Here is an 18,087-nt window from a genome sequence, read left to right on the forward strand (position 1 = left end):
GTCTAAAACCGAAAACATATTTGACGTGTACAACTTGGATTCTTTAGAAGCTGTACAATTGCTGAGTACTGAAATGTTTGTAATGTAGCCTGTATGCCGAGCTCGTCGTGAATATTGTAATGGGTCGATTCACGTATTTGCTCCTATGCGATAGTATTTGCTGCGTCTTTTACTGTATTAGCCGTAATTTTCGCAACAAAGAATAGCTTTTGTTATATGCAAAACTAGTACATAATGTATTGGGTAAAAAAGACACAGCTATTGAATGTCTGTATTTGATTACAAATCACACGTGCTTATTGTTTCAAACATCTTAACATTCAGGCACCCATTTCTTCTATATACGTTTGCCGATTACATGTAATAGGGTTTCATACGAGGGAAAATGCGCACATACGCTAACACACCAAACATTAAACAACTATAAATCAACAACAACTATTTTTTTTAACCAAAAATGAATTGATCAATATCCTCAAGTGTTATAAAGCATATAACTACAAATATGTTCTTTTCTTTCAAAGTGGCGTCTTGATGCAATAGTCATTATATAAACATTAAATGCCTTTATTTTAGAGCAATATAACACCAGACCTAATAATAGTTATTCAAAGTTTGATCTGTCGATCCTAATGTCACGTGACTTGTAAAATGTAATGGCATTTTTTACAAATGCTATTCTTTCACTAAACATTTCAGTACAAGGAAAGATCTGTAGATAGCGACTCGACCCGTTGATCAAAGACGCATATTCTTGTATTCAACCGATTGTAACCGTGTCATACACACTCGGATTTCGTAATATATACTTGTTTTCATAATAAGAATATCACATTTCAAATTGCTTTTGTAAACCTGAAGTACAAAATAACTACACGGTGATAAACGCTGCTATTGGCGTCGGTGCGTCGTTTGACAAAAACAAACACCAGTATACATTTAAAATATTGAAAATAATTAGTGTTTATTTGAAAAAGATTAAATCACAATATATGAAATCGCACAAATAAGGATGGTATTGTTATAAAAAAGATAACATCCTGTATGTCGGGGCGTTTGAGGAATAAATATGTTTCAATGAAGCCATTGTAAAGGTATTTTTGGCGAACGTTTTAAAATCAACTGATATATACAATACCTATAAATATAATCATTAATATTTAATTGGACAATTTTTGTCGATCGTCGTTCGACAGTAATATTTCTACTAAGATTAAGTATTGCAATTTTGTTAACCTAACTTAATATAAACGTCGGCAAACATTGTTTTCAAGCATAGTTCATGTCATTATTTCGATAGGTGGCATACAAAGAAAAACATTTTTGCCGTAATTTCCGGTATACAATTTGCTATCAACTTTTGTTGTCATTAAATGTGTTTATTAATTTTTTGAATGGTTATTTTACGATTTAATTTCAATTTAAAAGTGTACCTTATCGTATTTCATTAATGGTTTCACAAAAGACCATTCGTCTTGTTCAAGAAATACTTAACGTTTTTAGCATTTGTTTACATTGCAATTATGAATTTAAAATAGTATGCTCATGTATTAGGTGAGATAATAAGCATTATATTGCTATCATTTCTGAACAAAATCAGCAACCGACACATTCAATCCAAATATGTATTCTTTGATGGGATGATTAATCGTAACACCGATTAACTGCATGTAATGAAGCTGAAAGTATTTAGTAAAAAAACGAGTTTAAAATCGTCGATATTTTAAACATACATTGTATTTCGTAAAATTATTACCTTGTATTTTTTTATTTCACGAATACTTTTTAGTGGAGTGTGTGTTGGAATGAACGTTTGAAGCATTTAAACTTTGAAGTCGCTACCTGCGACGACATGTAATTAAATAACATCTTTTGAAAGAATCTGTAATTAATATACACTGCTGGTGCTTGTTTTACAAACACATTTCAGATATATTAAAAAACGTTACTGAATTGTCAATTCGTTCATTCAAAGGCTTTCACACAATATGCATATTCGGCTGTGTTTTCTTCTGAAACCTATTTTTCTTTAAAACGTGTGCATTTAACGATATCTTATTAATAATGTGACATAATTTTGTCGATGAGGGTAACATTGTGTTTGTATTTCATATTTAATATAATTAAACACGTGAATAAAACAACACATTTAAGCACTCGTCATCAACCACAGCTTATACGCAGATCACTTTGAACAAATGCAATGAGCTTTTTTATGGGATAGTAATCAAAGTTGTGGAAAAGTCCTTTACCAACTATTTCAACATTGAATGACTGTGGCCAAGTCATACACAGTATGTGTGTAAACATGCCGTATCACAGTAAGTGAAGAATATCAACAGATGTATGCTTAAAAGAAAATGTTTTGCTCCAACAAACCCTAGTTTTCTTTTGTTATGACTTATAACTATAAGAAGTATCGGTTGAAACCTTTCAAAACAAAAACCAAGTCAATACTAAGAACATAGAAATTTATTAAAAAGAAATAACTATCGTCATTATTTTATAAATAGTTAAGTGTTTGTGCTTTGCATTGTACCTCGTTGTCCTTTAACAATCTATAGAGCCATTGTTGATGTAGTGATACGATTGATCTTATGAGATATCCATTCTGATCAGGGGAAAGCCATATAAAGTTGTCTGTTTATGAAGAAAAGTATTATATGTTGTCATGTCCAAATGTGTACTGCTGTATCAACACTACTTGTAGTCAAATGTATTATACACGGTAGTCTTTAACCTCTCTCAAAGTGTATAGCTTCTAATGTTTATTTTTATTTAAATATTCATCATCTTGCATCATTTATTTGTTAAACTATAAGATACTTTAAAATGATAAATAAGAACAAGTGCTTTATATTTGGTTTCGTAGTGCTCTATAATACATAAATGTTTTCAATAAATGTCTTGAGACTAATTGTAATAGGTGCATATTAGATATCGCATTGTCACAGTCTCCGTCTTATTATCCTTGTTGAAAAATCAGAACGACGTGCATGTAGATATGTACCACGGCGATACTGTTTCAGCTTTTCTGTAACTAAATATTTATTTTGTTTTAAAGAACAAGCAATACAATAGTGTGATTACAAATCCAAGCGTTCATAAATCTATAAAACCGTACTTAAAACTCAATCACGAACAACATTATATTGCAGGACTATGTTTAACTTGTAATTAATACATGTCACACAGGGAGTTTCAAACAAAGTAATGACATTAAATTGCTTTTTTAAAGTCCATAATACATGTATGTGGAAATATTCACTTAAAAGTAAAATATCAAAACAAAACAAGAATATTGATTTATAAGTCTAAAATGGGTCGCTTTCTTCTACATTGGCAATAGAGATATAACTAACTATTATTGGCATGTGTATGGTATGTTATGAAGATTGGGATATTATTTATAAATACTACATATTTACCTTAAATACAAAAAAATATGAGAAGACAACAACTTTTAACTAAATATACAGTATAAAAACGTTGGCTCCACCTAGTATACATACAGGGGTGTTGTGGACAGACAGGCCACCACCTAAAAGGTAGAATATGCATAAGCTATCACTAATAATACAAACACTAGTTAAATACTACAAAAACACAATATCTTCTTGAATTATCATTAAAATTTCAGATAAAATATTTGCGACCGTAGAACAGTCAAACACAAAATTGTGCTCAAGATGTTGACATAAACCCACATTCGAATCGATCGCCAACTATGTGGCATATCGTTGAATATCATTTTACATAATGAATGCCCCGGAGATAACGTGAGTTAAATAGTTATTTTTGAAGTTGGTATATCAGCCAAAACTCAGGCACACAATCGGACATGCAGCCTTTGTAATGGCATGTGTGCGAAGTACCAGCTCAATAATTCGTAAACAAAGGCGGATTTTGCCGATGCAGGATTTAATTTCGGTTGATACGGCCTGTTATTTTGCTTATGTTCCAACTTTAAACGATCTGCCATCACGACTGTCATATTGTCCTAGTGAGCGTATTTTATTAAATTGGAAACGATTCTCATGTTCTTAGATATTTTAAGGAAAACAACAGCAATAGTATTCCATCATTTCGCGTGTGTAAGCTTTATCAACTTCCTATAATGTATTCTTATATACGATCATATATTGTAGGTGTATGTTTATGTCTACACTGTAAGACTGTTTATATTTAAATAAAAACATTAGCAAGTAAGACTTCTTCTAAGGTTAAGACTTATTTTCATTATTTTAGTTCACATGTTTGTTGGACAGACCGTATAAACTTCAATCTTCTTTTTAATTTATTTTCGAACATGTACTCGGACAGGTTATTGTCTCTGATTATTTTATTCTGTTATTTTATCATGAAAATATACAGATCTGATTTAACGACGATGACAAACTTAAGAATAATTATAAGGAAGATTGGTGGGTGAATGCTGTAATGATAACCAAAATGAACTCTGTTTCGCTAAAATGCGTTCTTTGTGGAACATGTATAAATGGTTAAAACATCTCAGGGGGCTATTTATTCCTTTCTTTAATAACAACATAATTACAACAAACCCTTCTGTAAGACATACTGCTGATTTTTTTCCAAATGTCAAAGTATGTAAATGCGAAATCCAATAGAGTGCTTATATATATATATACGACTATTTAGGATCAGCTATTAATGACTTCTTTAATTGGTGCAATATAAACGATAAACGGAAAGGAATCCGGAGTTTTCGAAATGTTGAAATGAAATCGTCAAAATGTTATTGGGTCAGTTTCGGGATGTTTGAAACGTTGTCGCGAGCTAGTTGCCAAACATAAAGGTTCTTTGATCTCTTACAGTAAATCAGATTTAGCTGTAAATCCCTCATAACGGATTTACAATTTTGGAAGTAAGAGCTTGTGTTATAACACTGCGCCACGCTGACTATAATAATCACCACTGCATTAAAAACAAACTGAAAGCACTACATGGACTTTTTCCAAATTATCCAGGAGAAGCGTTCCGAACGCTTTATTATTTTACAGATGTTGTTTTTCCGTTAATATTTTCTCTACGTAAGGAGTGTTATTTACTTGTTTAAAAGTAATGTGATGTTGTTTTGCATGAGTAATGATCTAGTCCTTTTAACACATATTTAATACGATGATTAATGTAGAAGGAAAATTAAATACCAAAATGATGCCTTAAATTTTATACATTTAGGGAATGCATACTTTTGGTTTACGTATACGGTTGCATACGCGTTGTGGGTTTAAATTACTGAGAGAAAATGTATCAAATCATATAATAGTAGGCGACTCTTGATATCAAGTGCAAACACTATTTAATTGACGAGTTCGATGTTCAGTCTGATATATTATTTTACTTTGTCACTTAACGAAAAACACGCAGACATTTAGCGATTTACAGTACATTGCAAAACAGACAGTCAGTTGACGTGTTGTTGTATGCGTATTGAAAATTACTTATACACAATATTTCATAATAAATTCCAAAACAATAAAATCTATTTAATGAACATAAAAATCGTGAGAAAGTAAGCACAAAAACAAATAAGTCATTTATATAATAGCACACGCAGATAAGACGGCGGTTATATTACATTCGTGTATGTTTTAAAAAGGAACGACAACTTTTCTGAGATGGATAGCGGACTGTATAACACTCAACACAAGAAACGAGATGCTAAGTCGGGAAGACGAGTTTCTAAGTCGTGAGGTAAACATAAATAAAAAAACATTTCTCATCTGTAACACCGTACGTTACCGATGTGCTGTGAGTATGCTTTGAATTGTAGGCGACTAATTCGAAATTAACTGACACTAAAATTTTCCAAATGGAATATCTTTGCGTGTGGATATACGGGTAGAACTTTTATATTATGCATTTATACCTATGCTTTATACTTGTCAGTACCTTTTAAAGATGGTGTTCGGTGAAATTGTTTTTCATTCGTTTACAATGATGAATAATTATTCTTTCGAATATTTGTTTCATGTATGTTTATTGTTTGTACTATTAATTTAATGGTTTTCTCGCCATGCATCTCTAGCTATATCGAGTGACTGTTAACGCTTTGAATAATATTTCCAAATATAAGTTTTGGAAAAAAAGTGGGAGAGGCTAAAACCGTTTCCAGTCGGCGGTCTAATCCACTTGTCCGAAGCTCAGGTCGAATCTTTAAGCAGACTAGCGCGAAAGAACAGAATAGAGAGGAGAGAGAGCGCGAAGAGCGATATAGATAGAGCAGCGCGAGAAATAGTCTCGGTGCAATCACATCTCTCCTCTGTGCTACTCTATCTCTCTCTCTCCATCTCTCTCTCTCTCTCTCCTTCGTCTCTCTCTCTCTCGATCTCTCTTTCTCTCACTCTCTCTCTCTCTCCCTCACTCTCTCTCTCTCAGTAGAAGTAGTAGTAGTAGTGATAGTTGTAGTAGAAGTATTAGTATTATTAATAAAAGTAGTAGTATTATTATTAGTAGAAGTTGTAGTATTAGTAAAAGTAGGTAGTAGAAGTAGTCACAGGATAAGTAGTAGTAGTAGTAGTAGTAGATGTAGTAATAGTAGTAGTAGTAGTAGTAGTAGTAGTAGTAGTAGTAGTAGTAGTAGTAGTAGTAGTAGTAGTAGTAGTAGTAGTAGTAATAGTAGTAGTAGTAGTAGTAGTAGTAGTAGTAGTAGTAGTAGTAGTAGTAGTAGTAGTGGTAGTAGTAGTAGTAGAAGAAGTAGTATTAGTAGGTTGTAGTAGTAGTAGTAATAGTTGGAGTAGTAGTAGAAGTAGAAGTAGTAGTAGTATTTCTAACCGACTTCTGTACCAGTGAATTTCTTTTACTAGTTGTTGCATATTAACAAAATGATAATGATTTTTATAATTTCAGTCTGACTGCAGACTTTGATATCATTGATATTTGAAGATGATTTTAGCGCCCAGAATGGAAAATATGGATTTCAATGAAACAGAGACGTGCCATGTCATGGATACATATGTTGCAAACTTATTTGTTCCGTTGTGTTTATGCGTGTTGATAGGTATTGTTACATATTTGGCTCACAGATGTTTCCAGAAACGTTTTAGAAAACATCATATAGAAGGAATAAACACAGGTCACGACAAAAGCACATCTCCGACTGTATTCTATGAACGTATAGATGCCTCTGTTAAAGATACTGCTGCTGAATTAAAACCAATGATTAATCAAAGCCCTGAAACCGTAAGTCGTTCAAGCATCATTGCTGACGAAAACTTTAGTAGCTGTTTTGAAGAAAAGACGATTTATACGAGGCAGACAGTCGAAGACACAGAAATAACATTAACAGAAAATAAACAAGATTCTTCAACTGAAATTGTGTCAGCAATTGAGACACATGCATTTCTGAGTAGCGAGATCAAGTCGTCTGAAGCCAATCTTGCTGCGCATATTGAGAAATCCGAAATATTTACACTACGTACAATCGAGGACACAGAAATGGCATTGCAAGATTGTACTACGGAAATTGTGTCACACATTGGGAAACATACATCCTATCTGAGTAGCGCAATTAACTCGTCTGAAAACAAGCAGTCTGCGCTCATTGAGAAATCCGCAATAGATACCCGACGTGCAATCGAGGACATATCAATGGAATTTAAAGAAATTCAACAAGATTTTGCTACGGAAATTGTGTCCCAAACTGGAAAACAGATATCATTTCTGAGTAGCGAAATGAAATCGTCTGAAAATAATATTACTGCTTCCATTGAGAAAGACGGAAAAGATACCCGATGTACAATCGAATCTCTGGGTAGAAAAATGGATCATATCATTGCCGTGACAAAACATGTCAATGTGGATTGTTCAAAAGACAAAGACAGCGAGGATAGAACATCGCCGGGACAAGATGAGTACGTTCAAAAATGTCATGGTAAGTAAAACGTACTTTTATTAACAGTTTTAACTATTGATTTATGCACAAGTGAAAGTGATGCAAGATAGTGACCCTTATGTAAGTCATAGACCTTGTAATAAGGTTACCTTAAAAGATATTTTCGTATTACTGAAAAATGGCATGAAATATGTTTACTAACAAATATTTTTTTAATATTTATAATAGCAATAATATTTTAAATACAATAACTGTCGTCCCCCGACTCGGGGCCTCTGGAAACAAAAAGTAATACAATACCACTGCACCACACAGGCTTTAAACATTGTCCTTCTGATCGGAGCAATATGTTAGTACTCAACTTATTCTCCTTCTCATCGCAACACTATGTTATTACTCAACGTATTGCCCTATTCATCGCAACACTATGATAGTGCTCAAAGTATTGCCCTACTCATCGCAGACTATGTAAGTACTCAACGTATTGTCCTACTCATCGCAACATTATGTTAGTATTCAAAGTATTGTCCTACTTATCGCAGACTATGTAATAACTCAACGTATTGTTCTTCTCATCGCAACACTATGTTAGTACTCAAAGTATTGTCCTACTGATAGCAGTACTATGTTAGTACACAACGTATTGTGCTACTCATTGCAACACTATGTTATTACTCAATGTATTGTCCTACTTATCGCAACATTATGTTAGTACTCAACGTATTGCCCTACTCATCGCAGACTATGTAAGTACGCAACGTATTGTCCTTCTCATCGCAACACTATGTTATTACTCAACGTATTGTCCTACTGATCACTTTTATTATGTTAGTACTCAAAGAATTGTCCTACTAATCGCAACACTATGTTAGTACTCAACGCATTGTCCTACTGATCGCAGCACTACATGTATGTTTGTCATCAACGTATTGTCCTACACATCATAGCAATTAGTAAGTACTCAAAGTATTGTCCTACTCATTGCAACACTATGCTAGTACTCAAAGTATTGTCCTGCCCATCGCAGATCTATGTAAGTACTCAACGTATTGTCCTACTCTTCGTAGCACTATGTAATTACTCAACGTATTGTCCTACTCATCGCAGCACTATGTAATTACTCAACGTATAGTCTTACTCATCGTAGCAATATGTTAGTACTCAAAGTATTTTCCTACTGATCGTAGCAACAAGTTAGTACTCAAAGTATTGTCCTACTGATCGCAGCAATATATTAATACTCAAAGTATTGTCTTACTGATCGTAGCAATATGTTAGTTTCAAAGTATTGTCCTACTGCTCGCAGAACTATGTTAGTACTCAACGTATTGTCCTTCTCATCGCAACACTATGTTAATACTCAAAGTATTGTCCTACTCATCGCAGACTATGTAAGCACTCAACGTATTGTCCTACTCATCGCAACACTATTTTAGTACTCACAGTATTGTCCTACTGATCGCAGTACTATGTAAGTACTCAACGTATTGTCCTACTGATCGCAGCACTATGTAAGTACTCATCGTATTGTCCTACTGATCGTAGCAATATGTTAGTACTCAAAGTATTGTCCTAGTGACCGCAGCAATATGGTTGTACCCAACCCCTTTCACTCCGCCACGCGGGCTATATACATTTCTAACGAAACATCAACAATAGCGTATTTAAAAATAAAAGTATTGTCGTCCCCGGATTCGAATTCAGGACCTCTGAAAGCATAGTTAATGCGCTTCTAATTCGTCTCGCGGGCTATATACATTGCTAATGAAACATCTTCAATAGCGTATTTAAAAAAAAGAACTGTCGTCCCCGAATTCGAATGCGGGACCTCTAGAAGCATATGTAATGCGCTTCCACTGCGCCACGCGGGCTATACACATTGCTAACGAAACATCAACTTTAGCGTATTTTAAAATAAAAGTACTGTTGTCCCCGGATTCGAATGCGGGACCTCTAGAAGCATATGTAATGCGCTTCCACTGCGCCACGCGAGCTTTACACATTGCTAACGAAACATCAACAATAACGTATTTTAAAATAAAAGTACTGTCGTCCCCGGATTCGAATGCGGGACCTCTAGAAGCATATGTAATGCGCTTCCACTGCGCCACGTGGGCTATACACATTGCTAACGAAACATCAACAATAGCGTATTTTAAAATAAAAGTACTGTCGTCATCGGATTCGAATGCGGGGCCTCTAGAAGCATATGTAATGCGCTTTCACTGCGCCACGCGGGCTAAACACATTGCTAACAAAACATCATCAATAGCGTATTTTAAAATAAAAGTACTGTCGTCATCGGATTCGAATGCGGGACCTCTAGAAGCATATGTAATGCGCATCTACTGCGCCACGCGGGCTAAACACATTGCTAACGAAACATCAACAATAGCGATGTCGAGTTGCTTGGGACAAGGACGTTAATATGATGGATATTTTACAATAACACGAATATTTGATGACGATAAAAGGAGGCTTGGATGACACGAGTGTTTGATGACATGATGAAAATGACGCTATGTTATTAACACGATGATTGGATGCATATTTTACTAATTTTAATGATGATGACACGATAATTTGATGGTGATTATACTATAGTTCGGTGAACATGACACGATGGTTCGATGGTGATGACAATATTGTTCGTTTTCGATGGCTCAATGTCGATGACAAGATGGTTCGTTTAGAATTACACGAACTTCAAGCTTTAATGAATAAGACATCTTTCGATGACGATAACGATGTCAAGATGGTTTCATGCCGATGACACGATGGTTCGAAGATAATGACGGTTCGATTGAGTTCAGACGTTTATTTACTTAGATTGTGGATTGTTATCGTTTAAATCATTTCAATGTCCGATGACAAGTTGATAAGGTTTCACGAATATTTGATGACGATGACTCAATGCCAATAATGTGAGTGTTCCATTGCAATCATAGGATGGTGCGATGAAACTGACACGGTGGTTCGATGAACATAACACGGTGGTTCAATGCTGATGACATAATTGAAAAACACAAGATGGTTCGATAACTATGACACAAAGGATTGCTCATAATGACGCAATTATTTGTTGACTATAAAATGTAGACTTGATGACGAATACACGACTGTTGGATGACAATGACACGATGGTTTTACGACGAATGATGGCTTGATGACAAGAACACGACTGTTGGGTGACGATGATACGATGCTTTTACGACAAACGATGGAATAATGACGAGAACACGATTGTTAGGCGACAATGAAACGATGTTTCTACGACAAATGTTGGTTTGTTTCATGACGAAAACACAATTGTTGGATTATACTGACACGATGGTTTTACGACAAATGATGGTTTGATGACGAGAACACGATCGTTAGATGACAATGACACGATGGTTCTACGACAAATGATGGTTTGATGACGGGCACACGATTGTTGGGTGACATTGACACATTGATTTTACGACAAATGATGGCTTGATGACGAAAATACGATTGTTGGGTGACAATGATATGATGATTTTACGACAAATGATGGCTTGATGACGAAATATCGATTGTTGGATGAAAATGACACGATGGTTTTACCTAGGGATGCAAGAGGTTAACCGGTTAACCTACCGAAACGACCAGTTAACCGGTTATATTTTCGGGAAAAGGTTAACCTGGAAAAAAATATTTGTTTATGATTTTTTATCAGGAATAAATCGTACGATTTTACTTTTGCGCGTGACATACTGCCAACTTGCGCTAGCTACTAGTTAGAATAACATGCCGCACCATCGACGGTAATAAATAATGTGTCAACAATCGAAGTAATAAAGCAATAAATCGATACCTTTGTGATAACAAATAGGGGGTACGTTTTGATATCTGACACTATGTTTTGTTTGACTCTCGAAAAATTTAACTAGCGAACAGCGGGGAGTGGGAGCAATTAGCGAAGACGTTATTGACACGTTTATTGAACTCGCGATAAAAAACAGTTCATTTTGATATTTTGTTAACCAATATTCAACACGGATTGCTTGCGAAAATTCCGTGTTCATAAGTAACAATTTTATCAAGAATTGTATTCGTAGTTAAAATTTGTCGAGTTAAAGCGGGTATGCACGATTTTTATATGTGTTAAATTGTAATATATTGATAAAAAATATGTTACAATAACACAAATAGACAGGAAAAATTATACACGGAAGACGAATTTCATAAAATGCAGCAAAGACAAATAAGCGCCCCAAGCCGATTACGTTTGTTTATCATACCGACAATAAATAAATATTGATTTGATTTTTGATTTGTGACGAAGATATTTCGTACATATTTTCCTACAATTACCGAAGCATTCGTCTTTTTTATTATGATCGGAATTAGTGTCCGTGTGTCGTATGAATAGATATAATTGCAGGAAATTAAAATGATCCGTAAAACTAAATTAAGATTCACATCGTTCATGCATGATATACATACTGGCGAATTCCACTGAACAGACATTTTCGATTTCTGAAGTACACATCTGACTTATTTCGCATTTTTCGACACATGTTCGTCTTAGCTTATATTTTAATTTATATTGAAATATATGTATAAAGAGTTTTTTTACACATTTTAAATAAATTCATAAATATTTGACAAAATCGTGCATACACGCTTTAACGTCGATTTTGTTTATCAGAAATTAATATAATTATTATAATTTACGCCCAACGATTCCACCATTACCGCCCAATGCAAGTGTTATTTAAGAAAGCAAATCATTAACTAATTAAATAATAAAACATCAATTAAAATTATTTAAAGATAAAACTGTTAAATTTAGTATTTTCGTAATTGCTTAAAATTTGCGCGCTATGGTACATTAACAAACATGCGTAGCTATCAGGATTTGAGATCATAATACTTAGTTACTTCGCTATTAAATAAATGTACCGATTATACGAAATATTCAACTTACATTTTGTTCAAAATTTATTTAATTTGCATTCGTGTCCTTTATTTTACCCACATTTTTTATTTCATAATGAACATCAAACGATAATACTTCTGCTATAGACGCTAAAATGCAAACAACAAAATATGCAATTATCGAATAAGAAGAGATGCTGATTCGTTGAACACACATGACCCACTTTACGTCGAATTGAAAGGGCAAAAACATTTCTTTATTGAGCCAATTTGAGTTTAAAAAAAATTAAAACAGAATGATCAAAGGAACACACCATATTTTTTGCGCGAACGTAAAATAAGCGGCCAACCAAACACAGTAATTAATACGTGAAAATGAACATTGTGTAGTTCTTTAATCGTTTAATTCTATGCATTTACGCGGGAAAAATAAATAAAATTTAAAGCATACATTTACAAAATTATTAAAATAAATTGTATAATACATTTCATTACGAAACCGGCATGTTATCAACGCAAGTGATTTCAAATTTAAGATTACTTTTGTTCGAGCGATTCGAGCGGTATGACATTTTTTACGTACTCTTAATCATTTTAACTACGTAAGGCGTTTTGGTTAACCGGTTAATAAACGGTTACGGGAAAAGGTTAACCTGTTAATGATTTTTGTAACCTCTTGCATCCCTCGTTTTACCACAACCGATGGTTTGATGACGAAAGTACGATTGTTAGGTGATAATAACACAATGGTTTTACGACAAATAGTAACTTGATAACGGAACACGATTGTTGGATGACAATGAAACGATGCTTTTACGACAAACGATGGCTTGATGACGAGAACACGATTGTTGGGTGACGATGACATGATATTTCTACGACAAATGTTGGTTTGTTTGATGACGAAAACACAATTGTTTGATTATACTGACACGATGGTTTTACGAAAAATGATGGTTTGATGACGAGAACACGATCGTTAGTTGACAATGACACGATGGTTCTACGACAAATGATGGTTTGATGACGAGCACACGATTGTTGGGTGACATTGACACATTGATTTTACGACGAATGATGGCTTGATGACAAAAATACGATTGTTGGGTGACAATGATATTATGATTTTACGACAAATGATGGTTTGATGACGAAATAACGATTGTTGGATGACAATGAGACGATGGTTTTACGACAAATGATGACTTGATGACGAAAATGCGATTGTTGGATGACACTGATACGATGGTTTTACGAAAATGATGGTTTGATGACGAGAACACGATCGTTAGAAGACAATGACACGATGGTTCTACGACAAATGATGGTTTGATGACGGGCACACGATTGTTGGGTGACATTGACACATTGATTTTACGACATATGATGGCTTGGTGACAAAAATACGATTGTTGGGTGACAATGATATGATGATTTTACGACAAATGATGACTTGATGACGAAAATGCGATTGTTGGATGACAATGATACGATGGTTTTACGAAAAATGACATAATAAAGTGACACATTTTATATCACGGTTTTACATACATGTATCATGTTCTCAGGACTTATATTTGTAAATTGAATACTTTAATAGTCAAATATATAATATGAGTCTCGTGCGTTTTGGCATATATTTTATAAGAAGAAGTAATTTTCTAACAATGCCTTGATGGAGTTAAACGCTTATCTGTATTGGATAAGACAATTAAACACTGAACAACTGTTAAAATGAACGAGCGCATGCATCTGTGCGTGATCCGCATCCGTGTATACAACCTTAACCAGCCCCCTGCTAATAATAATGATGTATTCCAACAATAACTGCGCAATATTACTTCATATTATACATCACTTTTATTCACAATGCGAAACTCCCATAGGCCATCGTGACATAGAAATACTGCCAGACCCAGCGGGAATAAATTTACTGTCCAAAATATACTGTATCCCGCTGCCATAGCAATCACGTGCCACCAGCGGGAAAAACTTTACTGTAAAAAAAATACTGTATCCCGCTGCCTTAGCAACCACGTGCGGAATGTTCGGAAATTATACTGTCACATTGCCTTGGTTGACAGTATTTCCTCAAGTTGACAAATTTACTGTCACCCTGTCAGCCATGTAATATTTATATAATGTATACGTTATCAACACGCAACGTGTTTAAACAAGATGACCCATATAGTGCCAATTTTAAGGGCCCAGTAAATTGTAATTTTTATGTGACCAATCATTACCATAATAAAATGTTTAATATAAGTGCAAGTCTATCAACGTTTAATAGGGCTAACATGATCCGTATAATAGAAACTAGCAACTGCTGCATACGATATATCTGGTCGAATGCGTGAATACTGTTGTTGTTGTATATATACAATATGCTTTGCAATATTTCCACGTGCTTTAACTGTTTCTTACCAACAACGCAAGACGTTAAATACACAGTTGTTGGTTTCCACTAACCAGACTGACCCTAATGTTCGGTGCCGATAAAACCCTTTTGTGTGATATTTTAGTCTGATATTTCGTTCTTGTTTGTTCTTAATTCGATCGTAATAAAACACAATCGCAAACATAAAGTTTACCTAATTTTTAAGAACAGTTGAGTGTGATTTTTTTGTAAATTTAGCATTTGGATCAGGAAACACAACTCATCGTTTCAAGAAGTAACATTTTTATGGTAAATTAAATGGTAAATTATCTTACGGTATATACACAATAATTTTAATGAACTCTTTTGAGTGTGTTGGTTATAGACTATTGCATTTATGGAGTTTTGCATATTATATATTTACTATCTTCTTCACTGAGTTGTTTCTAAAATAATTTAGTATTTTAAATTTTGTTTTATTGAACGTATTCATGTTCTGTATAGATTTAGGTTTACGGACAAAAATGGATTTACGTTGAAAAGTAAAATAAAAATTCATTTTTGTAAGTTAACACAATTTAATAAATGATGTTTTTGTCGCGTTGATCTGGTCATTATTATAATATTAATGGTACATTTAACATAATAGTTTTTTTCATATTTTTAAACGTCTTATGAATATATTACTTTCAATAATTTCCATAAAGAGGTTATTTATTTATTTTCCGCAGTAACCGCAGTCTTATAAAATTGATTTAACTGAGAATCGCCATGCGATCAATTATCACGAGGTGCATGCTATTGTTAAATAAATTCGATTAAAACGAGATAAAACATATGTGTCAACATGTATGTATAAACTCCGTGGCCCAATTAATTGGCAGCTTCCGACGCACCAGCGTATTACCTGTTTGCAGGCCCATTTACATATTGAAGAATGGAACGAATTAAATGTAGAAATGGTATGTTCTGACTTCTAAGCACAAGTTAACTAACCCATTGTATACACTGAATGTAGTTGATACTTAAATGTTAATACATATGGTTTTAATTTGTCAATTTGTTTTTAACAAATTTATATGATAAATTCCTTTTAACAAGGGATTTCCAAGATTCCGCAGGTAAATGTGCTCTTGTATGTCTGCGTTCTAAATTCTAAATATTTTATGTTATTGAAATTTAAGTTAAGTTATAACGTTGTAAACACTATACGATTTTCGTTTCATTTGTATTCGTATATTCTACCATGAGCTAGTGCCCATCAGTCCTGGAAAAGCTTGTAGATCGCCCTACATACGGTTTATTTTAATTAAAATGTAAAACACGATTATTTGCACAAACAAATAATGACATAAAATACAGAATTTAAAAGCATTAAAATAAACGAACAGTTTTCAAAATAATGCTTCTCAAATGTATATCTCAAAAGAATTTTTTATGTACAAGCAAAGAGCAACAACTCATTTTGACAAATAGTTTATTTCAATGGTAGCATAACTGAACGAGCAATGGCTAAACACAGATAACACAATACACCGTAAACACCTTTATTTTATACATAATATTTTAAAACGTAATCTTTATCTTTAGCCTCAACAATGTGTTTACACAAAGGTCTGCCTTTCGGGACGTTGCAGTGTATAGGGTTATGATAATTTATTATTCTCGACCGTTATAGGAAAACGTTTTGGGGATCGTGATTACGGAGTTAATGTGTTAATGTTATAGTATAAGTATACTTTAGTTAGTATATGAGCCGCGTTCTGAGAAAACTGGGCTTAATGCATAAAGTAATGTCCCAAATTAGCCTATGCACTACGCACAGGCTAACCTGGAATTTTTTGGAAACCGTTTCTAAATGAAAATCCATCGGCAGAGAGTTTCAGCCCTGCATACTGCACAGGCTTATCTGGGAAGACAGTTTACGCAAATATACTAAGTACAGTTTTAATGCATGTGCGTAAAGTGTCATCCCAGATTAGCCTGTGCGGTCCGCACAGGCTAATCAGGGACGACACTTGCCGCCTAAACATGATTTCCGGTATGAAGAGACTTCATTGAAACGAAAAATGTCATAAAAGCGGAGAGTGTCGTCCCTGATTAGCCTGTGCGGACTCCACAGGCTAATCTGGGATGATACTTTACGCACATGCATTTAGTCCAGTTATCTCAGAATAAGGCTCATATAATCACTAATGTATTGATTGACTTGTAACTTGTGACTATATAAGTGTTGGCAAATCTTTCGTAACTTCATTAAGCAACTGAATATTAGTTACAAGCGACATATAAGCTGATTGAGTTAACTTAGTAGGAAACATATTTAAGGATAATTCTTGAAAAAGACCTCACATATGTGAGACTTAAATTTAGCTGTAAAAGATAGTATAACCATCTTTGAAACCATTAAAATCATCGTTAAATTTCAAGAAATCATTATGTTGATGTTGAATGCCGATTGGTCTCTGGGTCAATATTACGATGCTCATGCACAATGGCGACTGATTTAGAACCACAATAATAAAAATGCAGATTTTGTTTTGAACGGCGGAATTGATATATCATGGTATTTTGCTTAAATATAGGGACGGTTGCTTTGCCGAAGCCTTTTACTGTTAAGACTGAAACAAATAAGTTTTCATCTGCAGCGTTTATCACAACATTTAATTGTGTGGACATGTCACAAACGTAGATGACTACTACTACTACTACTACTACTACTACTACTACTACTACTACTACTACTACTACTACTACTACTACTACTACTACTACTACTACTACTACTACCACTACTACTACTACTACTACTTCTGCTGCTACTACTACTACTGCTACTACTACTATTACTACTACTACTACTTCTACTACTACTACTACTACTACTACTACTACTTCTACTACTACTACTACTACTACTTATTATTATTGTTTACGATTATAAACTGGA

The 18,087-nt window shown here is 34.0% G+C and overlaps 1 protein-coding gene across 8 annotated transcripts in view; it reads left to right on the forward strand.

Moving 5' to 3' along the window:
* LOC127837163 (uncharacterized) overlaps positions 1–18,087 on the forward strand; it is a 768,625-nt gene that overhangs the window by 735,006 nt on the left and 15,532 nt on the right. The window lies entirely within an intron of this gene.

The sequence above is a fragment of the Dreissena polymorpha genome, chromosome 7, assembly GCF_020536995.1.
Source record: "Dreissena polymorpha isolate Duluth1 chromosome 7, UMN_Dpol_1.0, whole genome shotgun sequence".
Lineage (NCBI taxonomy): Eukaryota > Metazoa > Mollusca > Bivalvia > Myida > Dreissenidae > Dreissena > Dreissena polymorpha.